Below are 14204 nucleotides of genomic sequence, written 5' to 3'. Positions count from 1 at the left end.
AAGTTAACAGGTAGGTAGGTAGTGAACATTGTAATAGTTGGTGGACTATGAACAGATTTGATGATAACAACTTTGTCCCTGGTTGAAAGTAAAAAGGCAAATTGCCAGTTTTACGTTTTCAATTCAAAGTGACAAAAGAAATTTCATGATCCATTTGCTTTAAAAAAAAAAAAAAAAAAAAAAGCTGGATTTGACATTTATCACTATTTACTTTCATCTTGTGTTAAATATCACTTGATATTGACTGTTTTGGGACACAAATAACCTCTGACAATTTTTTCAGAATATTTGGTATTTGTCACATCTAGTTTGGCATTTTGCATAAAATTGGTCTAGTGGTATGACACTCGCTTTCGGATCGGAAGGTCCTGGGTTCGAGCCTCGCCCTCGGCGCATAGTTGAGTCCTTGGAAAAGGCTCTTTACCCACATTCTCTCACCATACTCAGGTGTAAAATGAGTACCTGGCCGTTAACAGCGTTGTCTTTGTCCGAAAAATTGTAATATCGCATAACAGGCATCATGTCCTGTCCTACACGTTAAATGTTGCTGTTGACCAGGGACCCCTTGTAAAGCGCTTTGAGCATATTTTGTGGATATTGCCCTATATAAAGCTCAATTTTTTTTTAGGAAGAATGGGGTCCCACTCAGAGATCTGTTTTGGCGCCAGTGCTGTTTAATGTCTACATTAGCAACATGTCGAACACTTCCTCCCTGAGGCTGGGATACGCGGACGACTGAGCATTCATTACTCAATGTAAACTGTGGATCCGTCTCAAGAGCGTACTCAGTGAGGACGTCACCAGAGTCAAATCCTACTTCAACAAGTGGTACCTGAAGATGAACACTTCCGTGGGCACTGCATCTCATCTATACAGTGGCTGGCACACCCGTAAACTGAACGATCTCGTCACGGACCAGCTTCTCCCATATGAGCCGAATCCAAAATACCTGGGGGTGACGCTGGACAGCAGCCTTACCTGTCGGGTGCATCTCGAAGGAGTTGCCCGGAGGATAGAAGAGAAATGCAACAGTCTTCTGAGGAAGCTGGCGGGATCATCTTGGGGTGCGAATCAATCGCTCCTGAGGTTGTCATCCCTGGCACTATGCTATTTCACTGCGGAGTATTGCGCTCCAGTGTGGCGTAGAATCAAAAATGTTGATAAGGTAGACGTGAAACTTCTTAAGTCCATAAACATAGTGGCCAGAACACTGGCAACAATGCCTTGAGAATGGAGCCCGATAATGGCAGCAATCCAGCTCCCCGAAGTCCGGTGGAAGACGATTACAAAGAACTGGCTTAACTCACTTACGACGCGTCACGCAACTGTTGCGGGATTACCTTTTATTTCCTGCAGACGGATCACGCAACCCGTGCGGGACCGACTTTACCGACCGATAAATATCATGTAAATCACGCGACAATTGCGGGAACCGTCTTGAACGACAGATTAACTTATTTTGTTTCTTGTGCCCGATTTTCGTTTTTTAATAAACTGGTACTCTTCATTTTATAAAAACAATTGTAGAGGAAGCGAAAGTGAAAGCTGAAGCGAAAGTGAAAGTGAAACTACCATTCTTATCCTGCCAACTTAGTCTCTTTGTTTTGACACTGTAACTTTACTCGACATTCAATCCAGCTGAAGTCATCACTATGGAGCATCATCAAAGAAATATATTTGAAGTTTTTGTTGGAAATGGATCGGATGATGAGTTTGATGGATATATTTCTGACCGCGATCCAGAATTTCTACCTTTATCATCCGATGATGGAAACGAAAGTTCTGAGACTGAGAACGAAAGTTGTGAACAGTTACCGAGAACAAGTAATTCAAGTAGAAAGAGAAAGCGACCCAGAACAAGTAGCCCTAGCAGCAAAAGGAATAGAGCAACTGTGGATTATTTAGAAGAATTCCATGCTGATGGCAGTGACGACGAAGATGGTGACGAGTCGGTGTCACCTATTGAAGATCCAGTTGTCAACAATGCGGACTGGAGTCAGTCGTTGGATGGGTTCCCTGACAACCCTTTGTTTACAGGTATGTACAAGTATAATATAAAAAAGCCTATAGAATTTAGTATATTTTTATATGTGGGGTCTGTGGCTTAGTGATTAGTATTTCTTTGCTTTTACAAACTCAAGCTTCAGTGAGCATAATAAGTCAACAGTCGGGTGACTCAGTGACTGGAGACAGTCGTTGGATTTATTTTCTGACAACCATTTGTTTACAACCTTTAGGCTGTAGTATATTTTTACATGTGGGGTCTTAGGCTTAGTGACTAGCACTTCTTTTCTTTTACAAACTCCAGCTTCAATGAACATGATAAGCCAGCAGGTGGGTGACTGGACAGTCGTTGGATGGATTTCCTGATAACCATTTGTTTACAACCTTTAGGATTTAGTATATTTTTACATGTTGGAGCTGTAGCTTAGACTTAATGATAAGCACTTCTTTTCTTTTACAAACTCAAGCTTCAATGATCATGATAAGCCATTGTTCGGGTGACTGGAGACAGTCGTTGGATGGGTTTCCTGACAACCATTTGTTTACAACCTTTAGGCTTAAGTATTTTTTTATATGTGGGATCTGTGACTTAGTGATTGCATTCTATGCTTTGACAAATCTCAAGCTTCATTGAGCATGATAAGCCATCAGACTGGTGACTTAAGAAAAAACATTTACTACGTAATCATGTGCAGTAATTAGATGGCCAAGCATATAGCCTATACACTGTCTGTTGTGCTTTCAGGTTATATTTTATGCGATTTTGTTTATTATTGTCATTGCATGTATGCTTTGACAGCTGAATATATTTGCCTCTTTTTTTTCAGGGTATCTATGATTCTGTCTTTTTGATTTTGACGACTAACTAGTTTTTGTTTATATTGCAGGTGCAACTGGCCTAAAATTTGACTACAGTGATGCTTCGGTTGTATCATGTTTTCAACTCTTCATTTCACCATGGTTGTTGCGGCACCTGAAACAGCAAACGAATAAGTATGCTGCAGACATGAAGGCTGCCAATCGTGAACGCCTGAGCGAGGAAGGTCGCAACATTCTTAAAGATTGGAAGACAGTCACTCTACTGGAGATGAAGGGATTCATACTAATTCTTATACATATGGGAGTAGTGCGGAAGTCGTGCATCAATGACTACTGGTCGCAGGAAGTGTTCATCACCTCACCATTCGCAGCAATGATAATGGCTCGGGATCGTTTCAAGGCTATACTGTCGATGTTCCATATGAATGACAACGATACCTATATCCCTATCGGGGTTGATGGACACGATCCACTTCATAAAGTACGTCCGGTGTACGAGTACCTGCAGCGTCTTATGTGTGTCTAGAGTGCCGGTCGTTGTATAGTCACTTTAAACTAGGGCCGATTAGATCGGCCCGAACGTTATGGCGGCGGCCGAGAGGCCGATTAAATCGGCCCTGGACGCTTCGAGGGTTAAAGTCTACCTAAAAGACAAGCCCAATCCATGGGGCATAAAATTCTACCAGCTGTGCGAGAGTGGCTCAGGATACGTCTTCCGCTTTGAGATCTACGCTGCTCAGAAGGATGTCAGCAATAAACCAGCAGACGTCGTTCTCCGCCTTCTCCATCCTCTTCTTGACAAGGGCTATCATGTGTACACCGACAACTACTACACATGCCCTGCTTTATATGAAGCCCTTGTCAACAGAAGTACCTCCTGCACTGGCACAGTCAGAGCAAATCGTGTGGGCATGCCCAAGGATCTGGCTGTTGAGAAACTTAAAACTGGTGACATTTCATTTCGCCGAAAGGATCGGCTGTGTGCTGTGAAATGGAGTGACAAACGTGATGTCATCATCCTGACTTCAGCACATGACCCCACCACCACCGTTACAACAACCAGTAGAAATGCGCCAGGGGAAAAATTAAAACCAACGTCTGTCGTTTCATACACCAAGAACATGTGCGGTGTCGACCAAAGCGACCAGCTGATGTCGTACGTGCCCCTTGCCCGTCGGACCCTCAAATGGTCCAAGAAAGTCTTTCTTCATTTTTTGACTCTTACCATTGTTCAGGCCAATATTCTGCACAAAAAAGTACAGCTAAAGAGAGGTCTCAAACCCCTTACACTTCCCATTTTTATTAAGTGTCTCGGGAAACAACTCACTGATGAGTTCATGGCTGAGAGACCACCCCAAACTCCAACTCGCACAAAGCCACAGTCTCTTATTCGGCTAAATCATCAACAGCTCCACCATCTTGTGAGCCTTCCTGCCACAGCCTCTAAGTCCAAGCCACGGCGAGAATGCAAAGTGTGCAGGGATATTGCTGCCAGTAAGCCTGGTAAGACGCCACGCGTCAAGGAGGTTTATATTATGTGTAAAATTTGCGAAATCCCCCTGTGTATGGAACCATGTTTTTTATTATTTCATACCAAAGTGAACTATGTTGCAGCATCACAGGACACATAAGGTATAAATACCCATTATATATTTCTATTAATACAGTTTCTTCAACATATCAATGGTTTTCTGTATTTATTGGTGTTCATATATGTTTTTTCAAAATTTTCCGAAAATAGGAAAATTGGCATATTTTCTAATGTTCACTGCACAAAAAGTATTTAACATATTTACATTCTGTTTGCGTGAAAACAGACTGCAAGGGTTGTTTATTATCCATGCCAAATTTGATATCAGTCTGTTAAATACTTTTTGTGTCATGAGCATTTGAAAATTGCCCGAAATCGTCAGTCCGGGGGGAATTGGTTGCTAAAAATAGCTCAGTCTCAAGTGAGTTAATAAGATCAAGGAGAGAGAGGGAATGGGAATACCCCTGTCAAGTACATAATGGACGTTGTCCCTGTTTCGAGCTGAAATAAGTCCCGGCAACCTTGAACGTAGCTTCCCTGACTTCAGACAGAGCTGTATCTACCTGATGGAAGTCGGTTTGGACAAATTCAATCCCTTGAGGAGGTGGGGACATTGTCTCCTCGAAACTGGGGGAGAAATTGCCAGATTTTTTCACCATTGGGTGGCGGCCAATCAGCTTCAGTCAAGAAACTGCTTAAATGCACGCTAACTACATCTGTGGGGACTTGCCACCTGTCTAACAAGTACCCGTTGTAATGAGCCTGGAACAGTAGAGCACCTAGTTGAATGGTGTATTGTGACGAAGCTTCCAGGCAGGTTTGCGATGGTGCACAAGTATGGTAAGGAATTTGTAGATTGGGTCGATCGTCATAACATAGTAGTGTGAGCACCACTAGAAGCTGCTGCCTCAAAACCAGCATCTCACAGCGATCAGGATAGTTTGGTTTTGCAGTGAACATGGCCCTCGGCCCACTTATTGTTTCAGAAATTTTGTTTCAATTGAAAATTAAATGGCAAGTGTTGGGTACCGTTTTAAAGGTGAGAAAATAAGCTTTATTTTCATATAAATCATTTTCATGTATGGTGAGTATGAAAAAAAAATTAGGGTTAAATGAAAATGGAAAATTTAAAAAATGAGGTTTTTGTCCTTAAAAGTGTGGTTGACGGTGACTAAAATGAAATAGTGAGCGAGTTATCAATTTTGATGAAATTTGGCAGAGACATTCTTCAATTAATTGTCTATCGATGTATTAAGTATAATTAAAATGTATCCATAATTTTAAAATTTCATATAATTCAAAACTTGATAAATTTTTACTTCATTAGCTTTCTGAGAAATACAATCAGGAATTAAGAATGAAATTACACCATTAAAAAGCTTGTTTTATGCCCTTTAAAATGTTATCAAAATTAGCCACACAGATTCACAAATAACGCCATGGTAACCAAAAACAATAAAGGGCCAAAAATAAAGTACCAAAAACGAGTTTAACCTTACAGTGAGCCTATTGGCGGCCACTGGACCAGATTTATCAAAGTGCCAACTTCAACTTTTCAGCTTCAATGCTCTGTTTACGGGAGCCGTTCCATACCATCACCTATAGACATGGCCATGGATAAAATGTGATGAACATTGACAATGGTCAACTATCTGAGCTTTGTAATTCCAGCTTTGCTCACTCTGAGCATTATCATCATCATGTTTGTGCCTTCATCTTCATCATCCATCAGCGCCGTGCCGGAAATAAGTTGGCAATCTGTATAAAATTTCACTCAATTAAAAAAAATAAATCACAAAGACTTTCCTTCAATTTAGAATTAAGCGTATGTATGAAAAAGTCTTTCCAAATATTACAGTATCAGTGATAATTATTGGGGCTGAGAAAACTGTGATGGTCAGAGTCAGAATATGTTAGAATATTGTTACCACAGTCAGGACATTTTACTTCTCTGTCAGATTTTTATCCCTATGGTATTATATTTTTTAAAATGTTTGGTCAAATTGGCTACATCTGCAAGCCACACTGCCATCACCCCATTTTAGCCCCATTATTGACATAAATATCCATGGTCATGTTAACGTTAAATTTCTCTTTGGGCTTCAATATGTACAAGACCCCCCCAGCCCCCCAAAAATTGTTAAAAATCTCAGTGCTGAAATTGATGTGCTGGATAGGGAGTTGATGGAAGGCTTAACTTGAGTTTTTGCTGCCTTTTTTCTTTTCAGATTTCTCTTGTGGTAGGCCTTTACGCTGGGATCGTGATAGATCAAAATTTTCAGGTAAAGTAATGTAGAAATTTTTAAAATAACAAATGTTGTAAAATCAGTAGTAATCTGCTTGTTTTTTAAAACTAATCGCTTTATCTACTTATTGTGCTCACAGTGCTTTACAAGTTTTCTCAAGCCAATAACGATGCTTACCATTGAGGAGGAGACATGATAAGTGTTCTGGAAGGCGCTACTAGTTTCCCCCCCCCTCTCAGAAACAACGGCTGAGAGCAGAGAGAGGATATGAGTGAAGAGCCTTCTACTATTGGGACTCCCAGGGACCTATTGATACCAATCTGAGTGTCAAAATTGAAAGGGTAGAACAATTGTTTACCAGCCTTCAGATAAGACTTTAGTTTGCCACCAAGTAGCAATAGTCTGCTAGAATTAACTCACTCAATCCTAGAGATTTTTTGTACTTTTCAAAATCGGGGGGGGGGGGGGGGGGGATGTATTAAAAATGAGCATGTACATAGATAGCTTTATTCAACTATCATTAAGATACAAAAACTAACAACATTAACTTTGATACTATGCCTATAATTTGTCTCAGAAAAATGTAATAAATAGGCATGGGGTAAAAGTAACCTGGGTAAACTACGGATATAGTCGGTGTTACGGTTGAGTGAGTTAAAAGACCGAATTACACAAGCACAGCTGGAAGTTGAATGCTTCTTTATTACCTCTTTCCCACGCCGATTCCACCTTGATTCAATATATATATATATGTATATGTTAATGACAAGAAACGAAGTGAGAAGGCAACAGAGAATAAAAAGTTTGCGATGGGGGCCCAAACCCGTGACCTTACTGGTACGACAACTCTGCCTGGACGGGGAGATCGTGACCCTACTGTATGAGCTATCCATGACCCGTCATTCGTGAATAGAAAGCAATCAACGCTTCACGATTACTATTCTTACAAACAATATTGTCACATTTTGTTGCGATAAAGCATGATAAAGAAAAGAAAAAACAAACAACCAAAAACAAAAGAAAAAGAAACAATCTTGTGCATGATGGTCCCAAGTCTGTAGAAATCTCAAAAGGGAAGGTCCTACTTGAATTGTGCATGAAAGCTGGTGTGTAGATATTATTTTCAGCGTCTCCGTTTAATCGCACACTCCGCTTAATCGACATTAATCCGAACTCCCAAGGGTGTGCAATTAAGTAGAGTCGACTGTATTTTTCGTTTTAGAAAATCAACCATTTATTATAGGTGATTCCATTTCTATCTGTGTCTCCAGGTGCCCAGATTGCCAACAATTCCCATGGAGAAAATCAAGAAATTCTTTGGTTCTGAGGATGACAATAGAAGAAAATAACATGATAGATCATTTTAAAAAAATTGGAGCCTATATCTTTAGATATTATGGATGCGATCAAGTGATTAGTTTTATTCTTTGCTTAATTACCTTTAGCCATGTTAAAAAGATAATAACTTGACTCTGTCTGTTTTCTTAAGTAGTCATGAGTTGTAGCTATACCAATAAATATTTAAGGTTTTTGATGCATCCAGAAGCTGCTGAAACTAGAAATAGATTATTGCATTCTTTTTAAAATTAGTGTTTATTGTTTAAAACATTGTAGCAGTAATCTTCTGATGAAGATTTGATGACTCAACAAGATAATATACAAAGATCATTTTAAGAATATGTGTGAATACATTTTATAGTAACATTAATTATTGAATTGTGTAAAATTTTTAAAGCCTAAGGACTGATGAAATTAGGATGTTATTTTATGGCTCAACAGACAGTCAATGATTGACATGAGTTCTTTCTTTCATATTATTTATTTGCCAAAAAAACCCAACTAATTAAAGTGTGTTAATTTTCAATATCAGCTTCCTAATTGGTTATACTAGTAGTAGTAGCCTATGACTACATCTCCACACTGCAAGTCTCCAGCGAGTCTTTAAATTCGTCACCGCAGTTGCGGACAGCCTCGAAACCTCCCGTCGATCTTGTCACAAGGCCATGTAAGATTATGTGGTCCGCTGTCTCTGGCATTCCCCGACAATGGGGACAGTCCCCAGTCGGCTGACTCCCTCAGACCCCATCGATGCATGTTTGCAGCAGTCATCCCGTGGCCTTCAGTCGTCGGTTCGAGGAGACCCACTGTTTTTGATTGACATTCCTGAAGCCTGGCATAAATTCCGTTGGGTCTTTGATTACCCCCACCTCCCTCGGGCATGGTATTTGTCCGATATTCCCTTCAGGCTTCCCCAATATAGAAGTTTTTCAGTTCTGGATTGGTTATACTGCTACAGAGGTAATGCAAAGGGCTGGGATTGACACAAATAAGGAAATCTATTGACAGATCTTCAAGTGTTCCAATTGTGTGTAAAATCGTCCCAATGATGAAATTGTAAACTTATCCTTATAGTAACAGATCCATTATTTATGTGTGTGACTGTCGTAGTGATTTTGTAGTCGAATGAATGAACATGTGTGATACCAAAAAAAAAAACTATTGTAAAGCACCTCTGAGCACTATTTGTGGATTCTGGTGCTATACCAAATAATAATTATAAAAAGCTTCCTGTACATATCACTTCAATTGTGCTGTATAAAAAGATCCAGTTCAAAATGGTTGCTGAATACTTGAACACTTCATTTTGGAAAACATATAAGCTAGTCAGTGTTTTTGATTTCCAGGTTTTTCTTTTTTGTTTTTTTTGTTTGTTTTTGACTCATCCTTTACACATGGGGTTTTTATTTTACTTTAACTTAAACTTGGCATAAAACGTGATGCATTAAACAATAAAGCATAAATGATGATTGAAGTTAGATTTGCGTTGCTTTTGCTGCAGTCTTGGTGAAAATGGTGAGGTCTGCAACCTGGATCAAAATCAGTAGAATAAGGAGAGAAATTTAGACTTGAAAAACAAAACCCATTCATTTTATTATGTTGCACTAGAATCATAACCCATCATCAGGTAAATTCAATTCCGAAAATTGACTTAAAAGTGAAAACAGTTGAAATTAAAGAATTTAAGACTACGGTAATATGAGAATCTACATTCATTCTTCTCCATAAGGCATTACATTCAATTCAAATCAGATTTTATAACTTAGATCTAATAGTAAAAGTTTGATATTCCGTTCACCCCAAAATCATACCAGGTTGAGATTGTCGGCCACAGTTTAGAAAAAAAAAATGGATAATATCAGGTCTGTGACCTATCATCTCAAAACGGTACTTGAACCAGTTGTCAGAAAATGGTAATAATGTTAAAATCATGGAGTGATAGATTTTAGTTTTTATCACTCAAAGAACTTAAATTTATTGTCCTCAATAAAACGTTTCAACTTAATCCAAGTTTGACCAGAAAATCAATTTTTAATCAACCCTGACACAATAAATCACCGTCTTGAGATGATGGGTCACATTTATGGTGTAGATTTACGCCACTCATTTTGATATCCCAGACGGCTGTTATTTTGTACGATGTCCCTTTTAATTTCATCAGCTATTTGTAAATATTGTGTCCATGAATTGTTTTTTCATTCATTCCACCACAGTACACATCCCGTCCAGTTATTTCTGATACAGAGTCGAAGTAGAAGAAAAAAAAAAATGATCTCAACACTGTAGTAAGTGGTAATTAAGTCAGGTTTTTATTATGTACAGATTTCTTGTTTCCATTCATCGATGATTGATATTTCATTGTGGAATATTTATTTAATTTGACATGCAGTAAGCGGCTTACTTGATATTGAAGGCAAACCAAAAAAAAAAACAATAAGTGTTCAATTGTTGATTATGTGTTTTGTACAGTTTATTATCTTGAAATATATGATAATATTTTTGAAAAAAGTTAAATAAAGCGAGAGAAAAAAAAATAAATTACGTTGGATTGAATTTGATATTGTAAATCCTTCCATGGATGAATGCCCTTGACCTTTCATTGTGGGTCAGGGAGGTCAGATCTTGCTGTGTCTTATTGTATACCCTTTCGCATTGCTTTATGTCATTGTTCTGTAATGAAGCTGCTAAATTTTTCCTAGGCCTTTCATTAAGAAGCATTTAATCAAATGACTGTCTTACGCTAAGGGAAATGAGCTTTTTTCATTATTAATTGAGAAAATACATTCTTCAAAAAAAAAAATGTCATTCTTTATTGAGCTACTGAGCTTTGAGCTTTTTATATAGCGCACTAACCACTAAATGTGCTCAAGTGCTTTACAAGGGGTCCCTGGTCAACAGCAATATTTAACATGAAGGATGCGACATGACGCCTGTTAGGCGATGTTACAATTTTTTCTGATAGAGAAAACGCTGTTAATGGCCAGGTACTCATTTTACACCTGAGTGTGGTGAGAGAATGTGAGTAAAGAGCCTTCTCCAAGGAACAACTATGCGGCGAGCAAGGCTCGAACCCAGGACCTTTCAATCTGAAAGCGAGTGTCATACCAATAGAACTGGAGAAGCATAGCATTACCGTTAATTATAATGAATTAATATGGCTGCGCTGTCTCTAAGGACGCTTGCCATGAATGTGTGTGTTACTTCAAGTGTGTCACTCTGTTTCCAGTATCCAGTTAGTCATATGTTTCCATTAATCTCTTTCCAGTGCAAGTGTTCTTAGCTTTTGAATGTCGTCATGTGTGTTAAGGGGCTGAGGCAATTGGATGTTTCTTTGTTGTTGTTGAAATCAATTCTTCGGTTGTTTCTAAATGTATTTGATATTCTTTGAGATCTTGATTCAATGTTGTTGGAATGAAGTTGGTGTACTCCCTCTGTATTTGGTTAATGGTTAAATACATACATTTTAGTATGATAAAAAATCGCATTAGCAACATTGGCAATAATCAACAGTTTCCCTAGACGTTTGCCTCTTATAGCCAACAACATCGCTTTGTTACCGACCAATGAGAACGTGTTTACCAGCTATTTATTAGGTACATTAAAAAAAGTGCTTTCTACAGTGCCATTAATGACAATCCCGTGGACAACAAGAACGAATCAAGAATAAGCTGTCTGTTTGTTTGTTTGTTTTAAAGGGTTTTATGGCGCATGCAACACATTCAGGTCATATCAGCGCCAGTAAAAAGGAAGAAAATGGGATAGTAAAAAGTTCTAGAAGTACAATTAAAGCACCCAAGAAAAAGTAACACAAAGGGAATTGGTTCAAATAGGAAACAGAAGTCGATTCCAAGAGCACACTATCAATAGTATCATGTACTTAGTTTGAGATCAAATAAAAGTCTCATCCAGACACAAGCACAGGAATACACTCGAATGTTTATAAACCATATATAATATGTAAAAAAAACATTATACAGCGCATAACAGATAATTTACAAGGAAAAAAATATCATCTCACAAAACTAATTATACATTTGACTTGACTATTTCGCTCTCGGCAAGGGCATCCGGCCAGGACAAAACCAAGTAATCTCATTCCGGACAAAGACAGAAAGCATGTTGGAAATCAGATATAGGGGGATAGAAGACACAGTGAGTACCTCCCTGCCCACTATGGGAGGTCAGGAACTCCACCTAGAAGAAAGGTGTCTGTGTCTACCCCGATCAAGAAAAGAAAAGTCCTCACCATTGATGTCAAGCTGCAAAGTGTAAGGTGATCTATCAAAGAGACTGTTAATGAATCAAATAAATAACCATGTGAAATTGAATGTAAGCTTCAATTTAATAAAGGAAAATAGAAATATGTGGATGTTTCAGGTTTCCCCTTTATCAACAAAACAGGATGAATGAAACACTACAGACTATCACATTATCTTATTCTTCTGTGGTGATCACATTCCAAGACAAAGACAGGAAGCATGTTGGAAAACAGATATAGGGCGATAGAAGACACAGTTAGTACCTCCCTGCCCACTATGGGAGGCCAGGAACCCCGCCCAGAGATCCAATGGGAACATGCAGATTCCAAGAAAACACTTTCAATGTCCTTAGCTAGCACCTAAAATCCCATCCAGACACAAGCATAGGATCTTACTAAGAGGAATACAATCAAATGTTCACACAGTATTATATAAAAAATTCATCTGCTTATATATTATAAATAATATATGTTTATGCTATAATAATATTTTACAGCATATGGTTAAATAACAAGAACTAAAAAAAGATGAAAGAAAACAATAATAAATGGGGGAAAAGTATTCCAAAAATGAGAGACAGAGAGAGAGAGAGACACGGTATTCAAAGATTATGCTCATGTGTTCATAAAGATGATAACATTATAATATCAGGCTTGCAAACCAATGTGTTTGTTTTTAAGGGTTTTATGGCGCTTGTTTTTTGATTGTTTGTTGCTTTAGGTCTCTTCCAACACAATTGAGGTTATATGAGAGACCGCTGAAACAAAAAAACAAGCAATCTAACAAAAATAGTACAAATGTAAATCAAAATCATAACCTAAAGATATCATAAGCTAAATTATAAATAACCAAGAACAAACAGGCAGAAGATTTACAGAAAAAAAATATCCCCTGTCAAAAATACAATCACAAACCAAAGAAGCAGGATAGGCTAGTAAAGAGAAGAAGAAACGACATCACTATCGGATCGTACACCCATGCTAACATCATAGGTATATGATTCAAGGGTGATGCTCCCATCCAACCACCCGCTTATGGCGCTTGCAACACATTTAGGTTATATCAGCGCCAGTAAAAAGGAAGAAAATGGGATAGTAAAAAGTTTTAGAATTACAATTAAAGCACCCAAGATAAAGTAAGACATAGGGGAACTGGGAACAAATAGGGATCAGATGTAGATTCCAAGAGAATACCACCAATGTACTTAGTTTGAGATCATCTATAAGTCTCATCCGGACACAAGCACAAAATCCAACAAAGAGGAATACACTCAAATGCTTACATTATACATTCAAAATAACAAATACAATAATACATAACAGAGAGATGATTTAAAAGGAAAAAAATATCATCTCCCAAAACAATAACTATGCATTTGACTGTTTCCCTCCCAGCTAGAACACCGGCCAGGGCCAGGACAAAACCAAGTACACTCATTACTGTAATCTCATTCCAAGACAAAGACAGAAAGCATGTTGGAAAACAGTTATAAGGGGATAGAAGACACAGTGTGTAAACCCCCCCCCCCCCCCTCCCTGCCCACTATAGGAGAAGCTATTATTAGACACCAAAGAAAACAGTAAGACACAGTTCAACAGTTTGTTTTGTTTTTGTTTTTAAAGGTTTTACAAGGCTAGCAACACATTCAGGTCATATCAGCGCCAGTAAAAAGGAAGAAGATGGGATAGTAAAAAAATTCTAGAATTAAAAGTAAAGTACCCAAGAAAACCTGACAGAAAGGGGAACTGGGAAAAAATAAGGATCAGATGAAGATTCCATCAATGCACTAAGTTTGAGGAGCCCCACCCAGCTATTTCCCATTCCACTGAGTATTTCAGCAAAGGCCAGGACAAAACCAAGCTCTCCCAACACAGAAAGCAACTTGGAAAACAGACACAGGGGGATAGAATACACAGCAAGTGATCTCCTGCCCACTGTGGGAGATCAAAGGAACCCACCCAGTTTTATATTCGATCCAAGAGAATGGCACTCTCAATTAAATACGTA

General features: G+C 38.4%; 1 long non-coding RNA gene across 1 annotated transcript in view; it reads left to right on the top strand.

The window, feature by feature from the left end:
* Positions 1–10476, top strand: part of LOC144976362 (uncharacterized) — an 11624-nt gene extending 1148 nt beyond the window's left edge. The window contains exons 2-3 of the long non-coding RNA XR_013646097.1: positions 6583–6636; positions 7872–10476. This is a non-coding gene — a long non-coding RNA (uncharacterized LOC144976362). The remainder of the gene's footprint in view (positions 1–6582; positions 6637–7871) is intronic.
* The last annotated feature ends 3728 nt before the right edge of the window (positions 10477–14204 follow it).

The sequence above is a fragment of the Berghia stephanieae genome, chromosome 7, assembly GCF_034508935.2.
Source record: "Berghia stephanieae isolate SIO BIC M18660-M18661 chromosome 7, UCSD_Bste_1.3, whole genome shotgun sequence".
Taxonomy (NCBI): Eukaryota; Metazoa; Mollusca; class Gastropoda; order Nudibranchia; family Aeolidiidae; genus Berghia; species Berghia stephanieae.
This window is presented reverse-complemented; position numbering and strand designations above follow the sequence as displayed.